Below are 16,544 nucleotides of genomic sequence, written 5' to 3'. Positions count from 1 at the left end.
ATGTACTCCTTTTCCTATTTGGAATCAGTCTGTTGTTCCATGTCCAGTTCTAACTGTTGCTTCCTGGCCTGCATACAGATTTCTCAAGAGGCAGGTCAGGTGGTCTGGTATTCCCATCTCTCAGAGAATTTTCCACAGTTTGTTGTGATCCACACAGTCAAAGGCTTTGGCATAGTCAATAAAGCAGAAATAGATGTTTTTCTGGAACTCTCTTGCTTTTTCCACGATCCAGCGGATGTTGGCAATTTGATCTCTGGTTCCTCTGCCTTTTCTAAAACCAGCTTGAACATCAGGGAGTTCACGGTTCACGTATTGCTGAAGCCTGGCTTGGAGAATTTTGAGCATTACTATACTAGCATGTGAGATGAGTGCAATTGTGTGGTAGTTTGAGCATTCTTTGGCATTGCCTTTCTTTGGAATTGGAATGAAAACTGACCTTTTCCAGTCCTGTGGCCACTGCTGAGTTTTCCCAATTTGCTGGCATATTGAGTGCACCACTTTCACAGCATCATCTTTCAGGATTTGAAAGAGCTCAACTGGAATTCCCTCACCTCCACTAGCTTTGTTCGTAGTGATGATTTCTAAGGCCCACTTGACTTCACATTCCAAAATGTCTGGCTCTAAATTAGTGATCACATCATCATGATTATCTGGGTCGTGAAGATCTTTTTTGTACAGTTCTTCCGTGTATTCTTGCCACCTCTTCTTAATATCTTCTGCTTCTGTTAGGTCCATACCATTTCTGTCCTTTATCAAGCCCATCTTTGCATGAAATGTTCCCTTGGTGTCTCTAATTTTCTTGAAGAGATCTCTAGTCTTTCCCATTCTGTTGTTTTCCTCTATTTCTTTTCATTGATCGCTGAAGAAGGCTTTCTTGCTATTCTTTGGAACTCTGCATTCAGATGCTTATATCTTTCCTTTTCTCCTTTGCTTTTCGCCTCTCTTCTTTTCACAGCTATTTGTAAGGCCTCCCCAGACAGCCATTTTGCTTTTTTGCATTTCTTTTCCATGGGATGGTCTTGATCCCTGTCTCCTGTACAATGTCATGAACCTCAGTCCATAGTTCATCAGGCACTCTATCTATCAGATCTAGGCCCTTAAATCTATTTCTCACTTCCATTGTATAATCATAAGGGATTTGATTTAAGTCATACCTGAATGGTCTAGCGGTTTTCCCTACTTTCTTCAATTTGAGTCTCAATTTGGTAATAAGGAGTTCATGATCTGAGCCACAGTCAGCTCCTGGTCTTGTTTTTGTTGACTGTATAGAGCTTCTCCATCTTTGGCTGCATAGATATAATCAATCTGATTTTGGTGTTGACCATCTGGTGATGTCCATGTGTAGAGTCTTCTCTTGTGTTGTTGGAAGAGGGTGTTTGCTATGACCAGTGCATTTTCTTGGCAAAACTCTATTAGTCTTTGCCCTGCTTCATTCCACATTCCAAGGCCAAATTTGCCTGTTACTCCAGGTGTTTCTTGACTTCCTACTTTTGCATTCCAGTCCCCTATAATGAAAAGGACAACTTTTTTGGATGTTAGTTCTAAAAGGTCTTGTAGGTCTTCATAAAACCGTTCAACTTCAGTTTCTTCAGCGTTACTGGTTGGGGCATAGACTTGGATTACTGTGATATTGAATGGTTTGCCTTGGAAACGAACAGAGATCATTCTGTCGTTTTTGAGATTGCATCCAAGTACTGCATTTCGGACTCTTTTGTTGACCATGATGGCTACTCCATTTCTTCTGAGGGATTCTTGCCCGCAGTAGTAGATATAATGGTCATCTGAATTAAATTCACCCATTCCAGTCCATTTGAGTTCACTGATTCCTAAAATGTCGACGTTCACCCTTGCCATCTCATTTGACCACTTCCAATTTGCCTTGATTCATGGACCTGACATTCCATGTTCCTATGCAATATTGCTCTTTACAGCATCGGATCTTGCTTCTATCACCAGTCACATCCACAACTGGGTATTGTTTTTGCTTTGGCTCCATCCCTTCATTCTTTCTGGAGTTATTTCTCCACTGATCTCCAGTCACATATTGGGCACCTAATGACCTGGGGAGTTCCTCTTTTGGTATCCTATCATTTTGCCTTTTCATGTCCGAGGTCAGGGGCGTTGGGGAGAAGCCGCCTCACGCCCGAGGCCAGAGGCAGTGACCCTGAGGAGCTACCCCGAGCCTGGGGCCAGGGCGGCAGCTGGGAGGAGCCACCCACGCCCGAGGCCAGGGCCGGAGGCTGGGAGGAGCAACCCGAGGAGAGGTGGCTGTGCAGGCACCGGAGGGCCTAGAGGAGCTATCCTACGTTGAAGGTCAGGAACGGCGGCGGTAAGGAGATACCCCTCGTCCAAGGTAAGGAGCAGCGGTTGTGCCTTGCTGGAGCAGCCGTGAAGAGATACCCCACGCCAAAAGGTAAGAGAAACCCAAGTATTCTGGTAGGTGTTGCAAGAGGATATCAGAGGGCAGACACACTGAAACCATACTCACAGAAAACTAGTCAATCTAATCACACTAGGACCACAGCCTTGTCTAACTCAATGAAACCAAGCCATGCCTGAGGGGAACCCGAGATGGGTGGGTCATGGTGGAGAGATCTGACAGAGTGTGGTCCACTGGAGAAGGGAATGGCAAGCCACTTCAGTATTCTTGCCTTGAGAACCCCATGAACAGTATGAAAAGGAGGAGGACTGGTGGTCTGGTATTCCTATCTCTTGAAGAATTTTCCACAGTTCATTGTGATCCACACAGTCAAAGTTTTTGGCATAGTCAATAAAGCAGAAATAGATGTTTTTCTGGAACTCTCTTGCTTTTTCCATGATCCAACGGATGTTGGCAATTTGATCTCTGGTTCCTCTGCCTTTACTAAATCCAGCTTGAACATGTGGAAGTTCACAGTTCACATACTGTTGAAGCCTGGCTTGGAGAATTTTGAGCATTACTTTGCTAGCATGTGAGATGAGTGCAATTGTGCAGTAGTTTGAGCATTCTTTGGCATTGTGTTTCTTTGGGATTGGAATGAAAACTGACCTTTTCCAGTCCTGTGACCACTGCTGAGTTTTCCCAATTTGCTGGCATATTGAGTGCAGCACTTTTACAGCATCATCTTTTAGGATTTGAAATAGCTCAACTGGAATTTCATCACCTCCACTAAGTTTGTTTGTAGTGATGCTTCCTAAGCCCCACTTGACTTCACATTCCAGGATGTCTGGCTCTAGGTGAGTGATCACACCATTGTGATTATCTGGGTCATGAAGATCTTTTTTATATAGTTCTTCTGTGTATTCTTGCCATCTCTTCTTAATATCTTCTGCTTCTGTTAGGTCCATACCATTTCTGTCCTTTATTGTGCTCATCTTTGCATGAAATGTTCCCTTCGTGTTTCTAATTTTCTTGAAGGGATCTCTAGTCTTTCCCATTCTATTGTTTTCCTCTTTCTTTGCATTGATCGCTAAGGAAGGCTTTCTTATCTCTTCTTGCTATTCTTTGGAACTCTGCATTCAAATGGGTATATCTTTCCTTTTCTCCTTTACCTTTCGCTTCTTTTCTTTTCACAGCTATTTGTAAGGCCTCCTCAGACAACCATTTTGCCTTTTTGCATTTCTTTTTCTTGGGCTGATCTTGATCCCTGCCTCCTGTACAATGTCACGAACCTCAATCCATAGTTCTTCAGGCACTCTATCAGATCTAAGCCCTTAAATCTATTTGTCACTTCCACTGTATAATCATAAGGGATTTGATTTAGGTCATACCTGAATGGTCTAGTGGTTTCCCCCACTTTCTTCAATTTAAGTCTGAATTTGGCAATAAAGAGTTCATGATCTGAGCCACAGTCAGCTCCCTGTCTTGTTTTTGCTGACTGTATAGGGGTTCTCCATCTTTGGCTGCAAAGAATATAATCAATCTGATTCAGTATTGAGGTGATGTCCATGTGTGCAGTCTTCTCTTGTGTTGTTGGAAGAGGGTGTTTGCCATGACCAATGTGTTCTCTTGACAAAACTCTATTAGCCTTTGCCCTGCTTCATTCTGTACTCCAAGGCCAAATTTGCCTGTTACTCCAAGCATTTATTGACTTCTTACTTTTGCATTCCAGTCCCCTATAATGAAAAGGACATCTTTTTGGGGTGTTAAGTTCTAGAAGGTCTTGTAGGTCTTCATAGAACCATTCAACTTCAGCTTCTTCAACATTATTGGTCAGGGCATAGACTTGGATTACTGTGATATTGAATGGTTTGCCTTGGAAACGAGCTGAGATCATTCTGTCGTTTTTGAGATTGCATCCAACTACTGCATTTCAGACTCTTTTGTTGACTATGATGGCTACTCCATTTCTTCTAAGGGATTCTTGGCCACAGTAGTAGATATAATGGTCATCTGAGTTAAATTCACCCATTCCAGTCCATTGATTCCTAAGATGTCTATGTTCACCCTTGCCATCTCCTGTTTGACCACTTTCAATTTGCCTTGATTCATGTACGTAACATTCCAGTTCAGTTCAGTTCAGTTCAGTCGCTCAGTCATGTCCGACTCTTTGCAACCCCATGAATCGCAGCACACCAGGCCTTCCTGTCCATCACCAACTCCTGGAGTTCACTCAGACTCACGTCCATCGAGTCAGTGATGCCATCCAGCCATCTCATCCTCTGTCGTCCCCTTCTCCTCCTGCCCCCAATCCCTCCCAGCATCACAGTCTTTTCCAATGAGTCAACTCTCGCATGAGGTGGCCAAAGTACTGGAATTTCAGCTTTAGCATCATTCCTTCCAAAGAAATCCCAGGGTTGATCTCCTTCAGAATGGACTGGTTGAATCTCCTTGCAGTCCAAGGGACTCTCAAGAGTCTTCTCCAACACCACAGTTCAAAAGCATTAATTCTTCAGCGCTTAGCTTTCTTCAGAGTCCAACTCTCACCTCCATACGTGACCACTGGAAAAACCATAGCCTTGACTAGACGGACCTTAGTCGGCAAAGTAATGTCTCTGGTTTTGAATATGCTGTCTAGGTTGGTCATAACTTTTCTTCCAAGGAGTAAGCGTCTTTTAATTTCATGGCTGCAGTCACCATCTGCAGGGATTTTGGAGCCCCCAAAAATGAAGTCTGACATTCCAGGTTCCTATGTAGTATTGTTCTTACAGCATCGGACTTTACTTCCATCACCCATCACATCCACTACTGGGTGTTGTTTTTGCTTTGGCTCCACCTCTTCATTCTTTCTGGAGTTATTTCTCCACTGATCTCCAGTAGCATATTGGGCACCTACTGACTTGGGGAGTTCATCTTTCAGTGCCCCATGTTTTTGCCTTTTCAAACTGTCCACTGGAGAAGGGAAAGGGAAACCACTTCAGTATTCTTGCCTTGAGAACCCCATGAACAGTATGAAAAAATGTTCTTTATGTATCTGTTAAATATCTAACAATGTTTTTCTCCCTAAATAAATAAATGTGTGAAATAATCTATCACTATTCTCTCTCCACTCCCCCACCCCTCAAATCCTCTGTTTTTCTGCTTCAGTTTGAATGGGTTTTTCTCTATACCTGGGCCTCAGATGTCATCTTAGGTCTTCCTTTTATCAGTCTTCTCCCTTGAATTGTTCTTCTGTTTTCTGGAATTTCTTTGTTCCTCCTTCTGGCTTAGTCTTGCATTTCACTGAATCACACCCTTCACTATCTTCCTAAGAAAAGGTATGTGGGAGGTAAAATTTTTGAGTTCTTACATATCTGAAAATATCCTTATTCCACACTTACACATAGCCTTTATTTGGATAAGTATAGAATTCTAGGATTAAAATAGTTTTCTCTCAGAACTTTGGATTCCCAACACTACTATCCTCTAGTATCTTGTACCACTGTTGAGGTGTCTGATGCCCCAGCTTTTTACTCCTTCGCATACGATGTGATTTTTCTCTTAGACGCTATGATGCTATTTCTTTTATCTGGGCATTCTGAAATTCAAGTTATTCCTTGGTATCTCCCTTACATTCTACTGGACATTCAGCGGGTATTTTCAATTTGGATATTTATCTGTTTCACTAATGGGAAATTTTCTTACATTGTTATTATTTTTAAAATAATTTACTATCCTTTGCTTTCTCTTTCCTGAAACTGCGTACAGATGTCAGAACTTGAATAATCCTCTAATACTCTTTCTCTCCTAATTTTCATCTGTCTTTCTATTCTACTTTCTAGGAGATATCTTCAAGTTTATTTTCCTACTCTTTTGTTTAATTTTTAATTTTAGCTCTCAATTTAAAATTCCTAATTGCTCTTGCTCATTCTCTGATTATTCCTTTTTTTACATCATGGCTTCCCCAGTGGCTCAGTGGTAAAGGATCTGTCTGTAGTACAGGAGACCTGGAGACTTGGGTTCGATCCCTTGGTGAGGAAGATCCCCTGGAGGAGGAAATGGCAACTGATTCCAATATTTTTGCCTGGAAAATCCCATGGACAGAGGAGCCTGGCAGGCTACAGTTCATGGGGTCTCAAAAGAGTCGGCCACAACTGAACAACTCAACAATTCTTTTTCATGGATGTGTATCTTCTTTTAGCTCTCTGAGGCTATTAAATATATACATAAAATTTTAAGATTCAAAAAGTCATTTTCTTAAATTATCTCTATTTCTTCTGAGTTCCTTTCTTATTTTAATGTTTGTTTGCTTTAGTCTCTCTCTTTCATGTGGGATACTTTATGTAGATATCGGGTGATTTCAGGTATCCAGTCCTGTGTAACAGTGAGGATCAGTGTGATTGACAGCTGTGTGTGTGGGCAAGGACTTGACTGGTGGGCTTCATCCTCAGGCCATTTCATTGTGGAACCATGAAAAGCCAATACTTTGAGGATTTCTCTTGGAGGCAGGTAAATTTTTTTCCAGTGAATCTTCTATCCAGGGGACATGTGCCTGAAAGTTCCTTTCTGGGAAGGAGTCTGGTGGAGGGCCCTACTATTATCATATGAACTGACAATCAGACATCTGCCCTTTTTTCTTGCTGGAATCCTGGAATTTGGGGATGCTCTGATTCAATTTCTCTAGAGAAACCTCCACTCTCTGGTAGGGGCATGGTTCCTGACTATGTGATGGAAGGGTATCTAGAGTTGTAATTTCTTCATATATCTCTCCCAGCCAGTTCCCTAGAGTCTAATCCCACGCTTCAAACTCGCTTCTTAGAGAACCTACTGCCTCTAAGTCCCCTGCCTCTCTGGGCTCTGTGGGCAGAGTCTTCACTCATGACCATTGGTTCCTCTCCAGGTCCTTCGAGTCTTAGTTTCCTCTATTCTGGCGACTCTGTTACCATTCTCCCAGCCACTTTCTTTCTTTAAAAAAATATTTATTTATTTGGCTGTGTCATGTGGCACACAAGATATTCTATTTTCATTGCAGCTGCAAGATCTTTAGTTAGGGCATATGGGATCTAATTCCCTGACCAGAGATCAAACCTGGGCAACCCCTGCATTGGAAGAGCAGAGTCCTAGCCACTGGGCCAGCAGGGAAGTCCTTTCCAGCCCCAAATTACTGAACTCAGTCTTGTCCATTGATGTCCTCATTTCCACCCTCTGTATTCTCATGAGTCTATACTTTAAAAAGAGTTTTGTGGCATCTGTGGAGCAAGAGGAGATAAAGATACATGATCAGTTTGTTATCTCTAACTGGAAGTTCATACCTACTTTAAAAAATTTTATAAATAGTACAGATTATATAAATAGTACATACTTTGTAGAAAATTTGAAGCATCCTACCATCCAGAAGTATTCAATATTAACATTTTGGTGTATGGTACCTTTTTTTTTTTAATAAACTTTTTGTTTTAGAATAGTTTTAGATTTACAGAAAAATTACAGTGATGGTACAGAGTTCTCATATACTCCTCACCCAGTCCCCTCTATTATTAATGTCTTACATTAGTATGGCACATTTGTCATGATTAATGAACCAGTGTTGGTATACCGTTATTGTTGTTCAGTCTGTCAGCCGTGTCCGACTCTTTGTGACTCCATGAAAGACAGAGTCCGATCTTTATTCAGTTTTCTGTAGTTTTTCTCCAGTTTCTCTTTTCTGTTGTAGGATCACATCCAGGATACTATGTTATCTAGTTGTCATGTCTCCTTAGGCTCCTCTTGACTGTGACAGTTTCTTGGAATTTTCTTGTTTTTGATGACTTTAACAGATTGACAGTTAGGTATTTTATAGAATGTCATTCAGTTGGGATTTGTCTAATGTTTTTCTCGTGATCTGACTGGGGTATGGATTCTGGGGAGAGGAAGACCACTGTTATCATATCAAGAACACATATATCAACATGACTTCTCCATCTCCTTGAACGCAGAGTATTTATAATACACAAGTTATTTGGAATTCTTCTATATGGAGGTTCATCTTTTCTCCCTCATTTATCTAATTGTTCAATTTTTATTTATATTAGTATGTGCTCATGAATATTCATTTTATACTTTGGGTTATAATACAATAATACATTACTTTCTTGTTCAAATTGTTACAGCTTTAGCCCTTAGGAGCTGTTTCAATTGGCTTCTGTATTCCTTTGTGCTCTGTACCCACGCCAAACCCCATCATTGTGGAGTTTCGAGCTTTGTAAGATGCTCCCAGATTATCCTGGATATTTCCTGTCCCAGTTCTAGATCAACCATTTCTTCAAGGTGACCTAGTCCTTTTATTGAAAAATGGTATTAGAAACCAAGTTCTGGGCAGTAGGTGTGCTTGTTGCTACTGGGATTTTATTGCTTCTCAATCCCGTAGGCTGACACAGCAAGGAAATAGATGTATGTATACTAACCCATGTATGTGTACATATATCTATAAACATTTCCATATGTAACCATCTGTATTATGTCAAGTTATACATGATTTCCCACTTATGTCTCCAAGTCATCACCACATGGATCATTCTACCCTTCTCCTGTTTGTAAACACCTACTCCAACAATAAGAAACCTGGCTCTCACCATCTGCCATTCATTTACTTAATTATTCAATTCCAGCGTACATGTGTTGTCAACCACCTGCTTTTTAAGGCAGGAATTTAATTATTCCCAAACTACTTACTTAACATGTGCAAGACTCCATAGAGGACTTTATGCACTCAGTCCTCATAGGCCCTGATCTGCTGCCAGTCTTCAGATTGCCAAACTAAAATGCCGCTTCTCACACCGATGTCCTCTCCAGGCTTGGGTTGACTGATTTTTTCCTAGTCTCTCTCCAGCTGAAATGTCCTTCTGCAGGTCTGCTGACAGGAATGCATCATTTCAGACAATCCCCGAGTAACAAACTCTTATTCTACCAAATCTATGTCTAAGTGGTTGACCTGGTGGTATAAAAGGCAGAGCTTGCCTTTGCCGCGAGGAGAGGAGTACGTTCTCTACATTCTTCCTCACTGTAGACAAAGTTCTCAGAAGCCACTTGGGCTGCAATGAGAGAGAGAAGTCTCCCTTAAATGGTGTGTTCCCACGTCACCACACACCACACTGCCTGAGGCAACACTGCTATAAATAGCATGTGAGCTCCTTACCAGTCGGCCACAGCCGGGTTAACCCAGACATGATGGAGACTTGCTAGGAAGAGGAAAAAGCTGAAAACTAGATAAAGCAAGAAGCGGGGAGGAAGAAGGATGGTGTGGAAAGGGTGCTGATGATATCAATGATACATATAATTAATGATTTTAGTAATCACTGATATTTGCAGAAATCTTCCACATGCATGGTCTCATTTGTTTCATTAAGTATAACAACTCGAGAAAGTAAATATTTAGTTCATTGTAAGCTATCTTATAGGTTAAATTGACTTTTGTGGGTTCTAAATTCAGGGTTCCTTGAGTCTAGAATCCAAGCTGGGCCAATGAGAGTTGGTCCTGGGACCATTGATATTAATAGAATTATTGGAAAATAACATGTTCTCTTTTCATTGGAATTATAAAATAAGCATGGGTGGATGTTCAATATATCTAGTTATCTGTTTATTTATTTGTTTATATGCATAGAGGAAGATCTGAAGATAGTATCCCAAATGTTGACATTGATTCATTTGGGGGGTTAGGTAATTGGTGATATTTATGGTTTTTATATGTTATGTATTATTTATATTTTCTATAAAGTAGCATATTATTCGGAGAAGGCAGTGGCACCCCACTCCAGTACTCTTGCCTGGAGAATCCCATGGATGGAGGAGCCTGGTAGGCTGCAGTCCATGGGGTCTCGAAGAGTCGGACACAACTGAGCAACTTCTCTTTCACTTTTCACTTTCATGCACTGGAGAAGGAAATGGCAACCCACTCCAGTGTTCTTACCTGGAGAATCCCAAGGACAGGGGAGCCTGGTGGGCTGCCGTCTATGGGGTCGCACAGAGTCGGACACGACTGAAGCAACTTAGCAGCAGCAGCAGCATATTATTGTATATTATCATAAATTTTTCTGTTGTAAATTGTTTTAAATTTTATACTATATGTATGTTAAAATATAAATATATCATAATATGTTTATGTTTTTTAATTAATAGAGTAGTATACTTTTTATACTAATATAAGATAGAAGTCCTTTACCCCCCATTTTTAAAGAATCACTTTGCACCTTCATAGCTGTTATTTTTTAAAAAACCTTTATTCATTTGGCTGCATCCAGTCTTGTAGTTGTAGCACGTGGGATCTTGGTTGCGGCACATGGGCCCTGTAGTTGCGGTGCACAGGCAGGCTTAATTGCTCTGCTGCATGTGGAATGTGGGATGTTAGTTCCCAGACCAGGGATTGAAACCGTGTCCCCTGCATTGCAAGGCAAATTCTTAACCACTGGACCACTAGTGAAGTCCCCATGTAGCCTCTTAATGCCCATTGGTTCCTTCCCATGGTTACTGACTCAAGCCCAGTTCCCTATGCTGGTAGGACATGCACCCTTAATCCCAGGATGATCCAGTTCCCTAGAATAACTTTTTCAAAATTAAGTTTTTTACTTTTTCAAAGTAAAGTATTTGTAAAAACGAGATTTTTCAAAATAAGAATATTTAGGGACTGAGAGGTTCTGTTAGTTTTGGCCGCATTCCATCAGACACTAGGCCTCATCAAAGAGCAGAGTGGAAAGGTGGGTGAGGTTCTGGTGTCATGGAGGTGCTCCTGCTCGAGTTTGACAGTGGCAGGGGTACCAGAGGTGGATGGGTCAGTTTCACTTCGATTTGTAGTCATTTTAGAAGAAGCTCATTTTTTTTTTCTGTAACCCTGCCAGAGGGAGGAACAAATCACAAGCCCCAAACAAAAGAGAAGCAGCACCAGTGGCCACGATCTTGCTGGGGTTCCCTCCTCCAGGTTTGTGAGAAATCTGGGAATTGTACGCAGACCTGCCCTCCCTGCCCATCACCCACTCAATCCAGCTCTCTCCCACTGTAGACACAGGCCCCATTCTCAAGTCCCCAAAGCACAGCTATGGCCAGGCTGCAGCATTCAGAAAACTCCCCATAAACCCTGATGAGATGCCACTCATTCCATAAGAAAACCACCTTTTATAATTACGATGCAGAGCCTGTAGTCTCACATTGTTCTGAATTGCATTGTCTCTTTTCCAGAATAGGTTTACATTTTATCCCTGCATAACCCAAAATCCTATTAAAATATTTGCCTGAAAACAAAAGGGATTATTCCCACAAGAGCAATTTGCTTCCCCCTCCACAGGAGGTAGAGGAACTGGGATGAAAACCCAAACCCACACAGTTTAGACTAGCACTTTGTTCCCTTTTCTCACCATTGCAGTTTTCAAAAATAGTAAAGACAACTTTCTTCTACACATTTCAGTATCTATCTATTTGGAAGCAAAAACCTGGGTCTAACAAGGGTCAGGGGCTTGGCTGGGGGGCGGGGTGGGTGTGGGTGGGCAGTGTGGATAAAGGGGTGAGGTGTGTGCCCTGGGATTGACTTTAGGAGGAGGGAGGTCAGGACACAGAAAGCACCAGTTTCCCTTTGGCTCAGATTTTACATCTTGGAGTCAGAAGTAGGGAAAGAAGGATAGACAGCCATCATGGGCAGTTGACCTGACCACTGAGTGTTTATTTCATCTTTAAAGGAGGCAGCTGGGATAGATGGCCTCTCAGGCTCCTTTCAGCTCCTGAGCTCTCTGGACCTCAGCCAGGTCAGTGAGGCAAGGGGCTTGCTACCCACAGACCTTTTCCTGGATTGCAGTCAGCAGCTGCCTTCCCACCTGCCCAGGAGCACTCATTCTCCCGATTCCAAGGCGCCCACACCTCCCAGACTTCTGAGCTTGAGATAACAGCCTGCTGTCCTCTCAGTGACTCCACACCCAAGGGGAGAGGGAATGAGGAAACCTTCAGGAGAGTGGGGCCTATTTGATGAAGATAAGATGTGGGAGGCTGCCCCACTGCTCCTCGTGCCTTCCAAGTTCCCAAGGGCCCCCACCCAGCTCAGGAGGCATTTCTGGGCTTGGCTTCCTGGCAGAGGAGGTTTCCAGGCACTGGGGGAGCTGAGGAGGGTGGTGAAGGCCCTTGGCTCATAAATCTTCATCTTGGGGATTCATTAGGGATTTTTTCCAAGGACTCTTCCAGGGTGGACGTGGGTGTCTTCTAATGGGTTCCCATCAGACTCAGGATCAGGTCCCAACTCCTCAGCCTGGTATCAGGATTCTGCAAAGTCTTGCCTCAGCCTTCCTGGCCAAACCTCTCTTCTGTTATTTTTCCACTGAGCTCTGGCAACATAGAACTACACTGTTTCCCTGGACACACTATGCATGTTCACATCTCTGTGGCTACTTTGCATGTTGTTTCCTCTGTCTGAAGTGCCCACTGACACTTCTCAAAGAACTCCTGTTCATTCTTCAAGACCCTACTCACTGCCTCGTCAAAGCCTTACTTGACTCCTTACACAGGGTTGATTGCTCTGTGCTCCAAGGGATAGTGTTCCCTTCCCTGGCTCATCACCCAGTACGGTAATTATTTGGATTTGCATGTTTGTTTTCCTCCTAGTGGCTCCTCTAGGGCAGGGACCGTGTCATTTACTTTGGTAAACCAGTGCCAGGCTAATAATTCTTCAGGCAATACTTGTGTTAGAATGAACACCGTTTCTGCTAGATTCTTGGTATTCTGAGTAGCATTAAGAGAATGCTTCTGGGGACTTCCCTGGTGGTCCAGTGGTTGGGACTCTGTCCTCCCAATGCAGGGGGCATAGGTTCAATCCCTGGTCAGGGAATCAGATCCTACATGCCGCAACTAAGATCCGGGGCAGCCAGATTAAATAAACATAAAAAGAGAGAGAGCAAGAAACACTTCTGTTACCATGGCCATTTCTTGGCCCACAGTGCTATTTCTCCAGACAGGGGTCATATATCTGTGAGTCTGTGTATTCACACAGCATCAGCACAGCACTCCTCAGGTAATTTTATATCTGATTTATTTATTTTATGCATTTACCTGATGGGTGGTTATTATAGTTGCCATCATAAGATTAAGAGACTGAGATGCCAAGAGATTAAGCAACGTCATGTTCAGTGTTACAGTCTGTGTATGGCAAAGCTGGAGCTTGAACCCGGGTATTCTTACTGCAAGATCTCTGCCTACACCAGAGATTCTCAATAATCTTTGGATCAGCATCACCTGGGAACTGGTTAGACGCGCCCATCATTGGGCCCCTCCCCAGACCTGCAGAATCAGAAACTTCTAGGGTGGGCCAGCAATGCTTTAACCGCCTGCAGGTGATTGTTCCACACTCAACTCCAAGCACCCAGGCCTACATCCTCAGAGCTGCACCAGTGGTTGCCCAGAGCCAGAGGAGGGCGCTCCAAGGCAAACTTTTACCCCTGAATAGTCATGGCTTCTGCGATAGAAACCTCGCCCCTGGGTAAAAGGGAAGGAAACAGGTCGACTGGGAGTTCGGAGCCAGAGTTCTAGTCCCACGGGTTCTGCAGTTACTGACAGTGATTTTGAGCACCTCCTTGGGTCTCAGTTTTCACATCTGTAAAGTAAGGATGTTGACTAAATGCTCTCATCTCTAATTTCCCTTTGTGCCGTTATTTAGCTCTCCTTTGCACTATGTTGTGCGATGAAGATGGTGTATGTGTGCTCATGTTTCAAGACTTTTCCCGGTCCTTGGAAATTGATCATTCCCAAATTCCAGTTCCTTGGGCCAGCTATCCTCCTGTCATCTTCTTCTTTGCCGGCAGAAAATGGGAGCAAACATTTGAGTTGACTCATGAGACTTAATTAGGCAAAAGGTAGGAAACTGTTTAATGATGTTGGATTGGACCCCCTCCGGTTGCCCAAGGCTCCTCACCTGAGCCTCTCCCCTGATTTCTTGTCTGTCGCCTGCTTCCTCACTGTGACTGTGCCAGACACTCTTGCTCACAGGACCATCTCCTGTCCTTGTCCCCGCTGTGAGCTCCTATGTGTCCCCTGTCCCTCTCTGTGGGGTTGCCTGATTCACAGGCTCTTGATAACGCCCCATCCTTCTGAGAAGGGGTGAAGGGTGATGTGTCAGGGTGACTTTCTAGGTGCACCAGCGAGGGGCTTGGTGACCAAATGGGGGAGCCCCATGAACACAGTGAAGCCCTGTCCTAGTGTTTTCATGTGGACCTCATGGCTCTCCCAGGAGCACACCTGATTGTGGATGATGTTGTGCTCATTGGTACCTGCGGGGGCCCAGCATTTAACCAGCAGCTGGAAAATCTCCTGTGTGTAGCAGGCTGAAAAAAAGGAAAAATGCCACTTGCCCCTTTGAGATAATGATAAGAAATTCAAGGTGAGTATTGCATTGTAGGAGTAGAGCCCTAAGGGACATCCCTGGTGGTCCAGTGGTTAAGAATCTGCCGACCAATGCAAGGGACATGGCTTCGATTGAGGATGCCCCGGTCCCACATGGGCAATTAAGCCCACACACTGCAACTAAGACTCAGCGCAACCAAAAAAAGAGTAGAGCCCCCTGAATCAGAAAGGTGGATTGAAGAATTTTAATCTCTCAGGACCTGGGTGTCAGCAGGAGAACATGGCTGAGCTTTCAAGTCCTGAAGGGCTCTGAGAATGTGGGCAGTTCTGGAAGTCAGTTAAAGAAGATAGTGCCTTCAGCAAAGTCACAGGTGCCAGATAAATAGCACAGGTGTCTGTTAAATTAGTGTCAGGCTCAGAGAGAGACTCATCATGAGGTTTCCAGAGTCCAGGAAAAGCCTAAAAACTGCAGGACATCACGTATTGCTGGCAGCCTTTGGATTAAAAACCAAAAAAGGTGGTTCTTAAACAAGATCCCAGAGAGAGCAGGAACCATTGATGATCCTTCATCAGCTAAAGCTCAGTGAGGCTGCACTTCTCAGCTGCAAGTGACCCAAGAAGCTGGACTCCTCTTGGACTGAGCATTGGTGGAACTACAGGTAGATAAAGACTATGTGTGTATTCCAAACTCATCAAGTTATGGACATGAAGTATCTTCAGCTTTTTGTGTGTCACTCATACCTCAATAAAATGATTGTTTAAAAAGAATATGTATGTGGATTTGTGGGTAGCTCTAGCTTCTGTTGTCGTTGTTCAGTCACTCAGACTTGTCTGACTCTGCCACCCCATGGACTGCAGCACTCCAGGCTTCCCTATCCTTCACTGTCTCCCAGAGTTTGCTCAAACTCATGTCCGTTGAGTCAGTGATGCCATCCAGCCATCTCATCTGTCACCCCCTTCTCCTCATGCCTTCAATCTTTCCCAACATTAGGGTTTTTTCAAATGAGTCGACTCTTCGCATCAGATGGCCAAAGTATTGGAGCTTCAGCGTCAGTCCTTCCAATGAATATTTAGGGTTGATTTCCTTTAGGATTGACTGGTTTGATCACCTTGCTGTCCAAGGGACTCTCAAGAGTCTTCTCTAGCACCACAGTTCAAAAGCGTCAGTTTTTCAGTGCTCAGTTTTATGGTCCAAATCTCAATATACCCTTTAAATCAGCATACATTGTCAGTAGTTATTGATCTCCACCCAGTGCCCTGGAGTCCCATGCTCATACCTTCAGCTGATGGATGCTTTCTTTGTGCATCTTGGGCCCCCACAGTGGGCCTGGTAGTTGAGTTCAACCTGGAAGCTGACGACCTGCCTTAGTGGACCTGAGACTTTCCAGTATTCCAGGGACTTGAAGGCTGGGGGAAGAGCCAGGCATTGGTTAGGCTTTCTGGGACTGCTCCAGAATGGGTCCCTCCCTTCCCCAGTCTGCTCCTGTCCAGCTCAGTCTAAAATTGGCCTGCTCTCCTGCAAGACTTGGATTAAGGGATTCTTCTGCACAGGTTCAGAATGGATTTCAACCTCACTCATTAGAATCTCCTAAGCATCCTACTCTCCATCTTAAATGACTTTACAGATCTCAGAGCACTCATTTCTGGTGGTGTCTTCCATTCAAAGATTCCTCAAGTCCAAATACTTTGGTCCTTTGTTTCTGAGGTTGTGCAAGGAGAGAGAGGAGATGTGAGCTTTAGACTGAGCAAGCTGATGCAATCTAGCTGTGGGCTCTTTGGCAAGTCATTTTGCTTCTCTGGGCCTCAATTTTATCATCTGTAAAATGGGAATGTTGGTTCAGGTGCCCTCTGAGGTCTT

The sequence above is a fragment of the Capra hircus genome, chromosome 11 (genome assembly GCF_001704415.2).
Source record: "Capra hircus breed San Clemente chromosome 11, ASM170441v1, whole genome shotgun sequence".
Taxonomy (NCBI): domain Eukaryota; kingdom Metazoa; phylum Chordata; class Mammalia; order Artiodactyla; family Bovidae; genus Capra; species Capra hircus.
The sequence above is the reverse complement of the archived record's forward strand: the minus strand, read 5'-3'. Positions refer to the sequence as shown.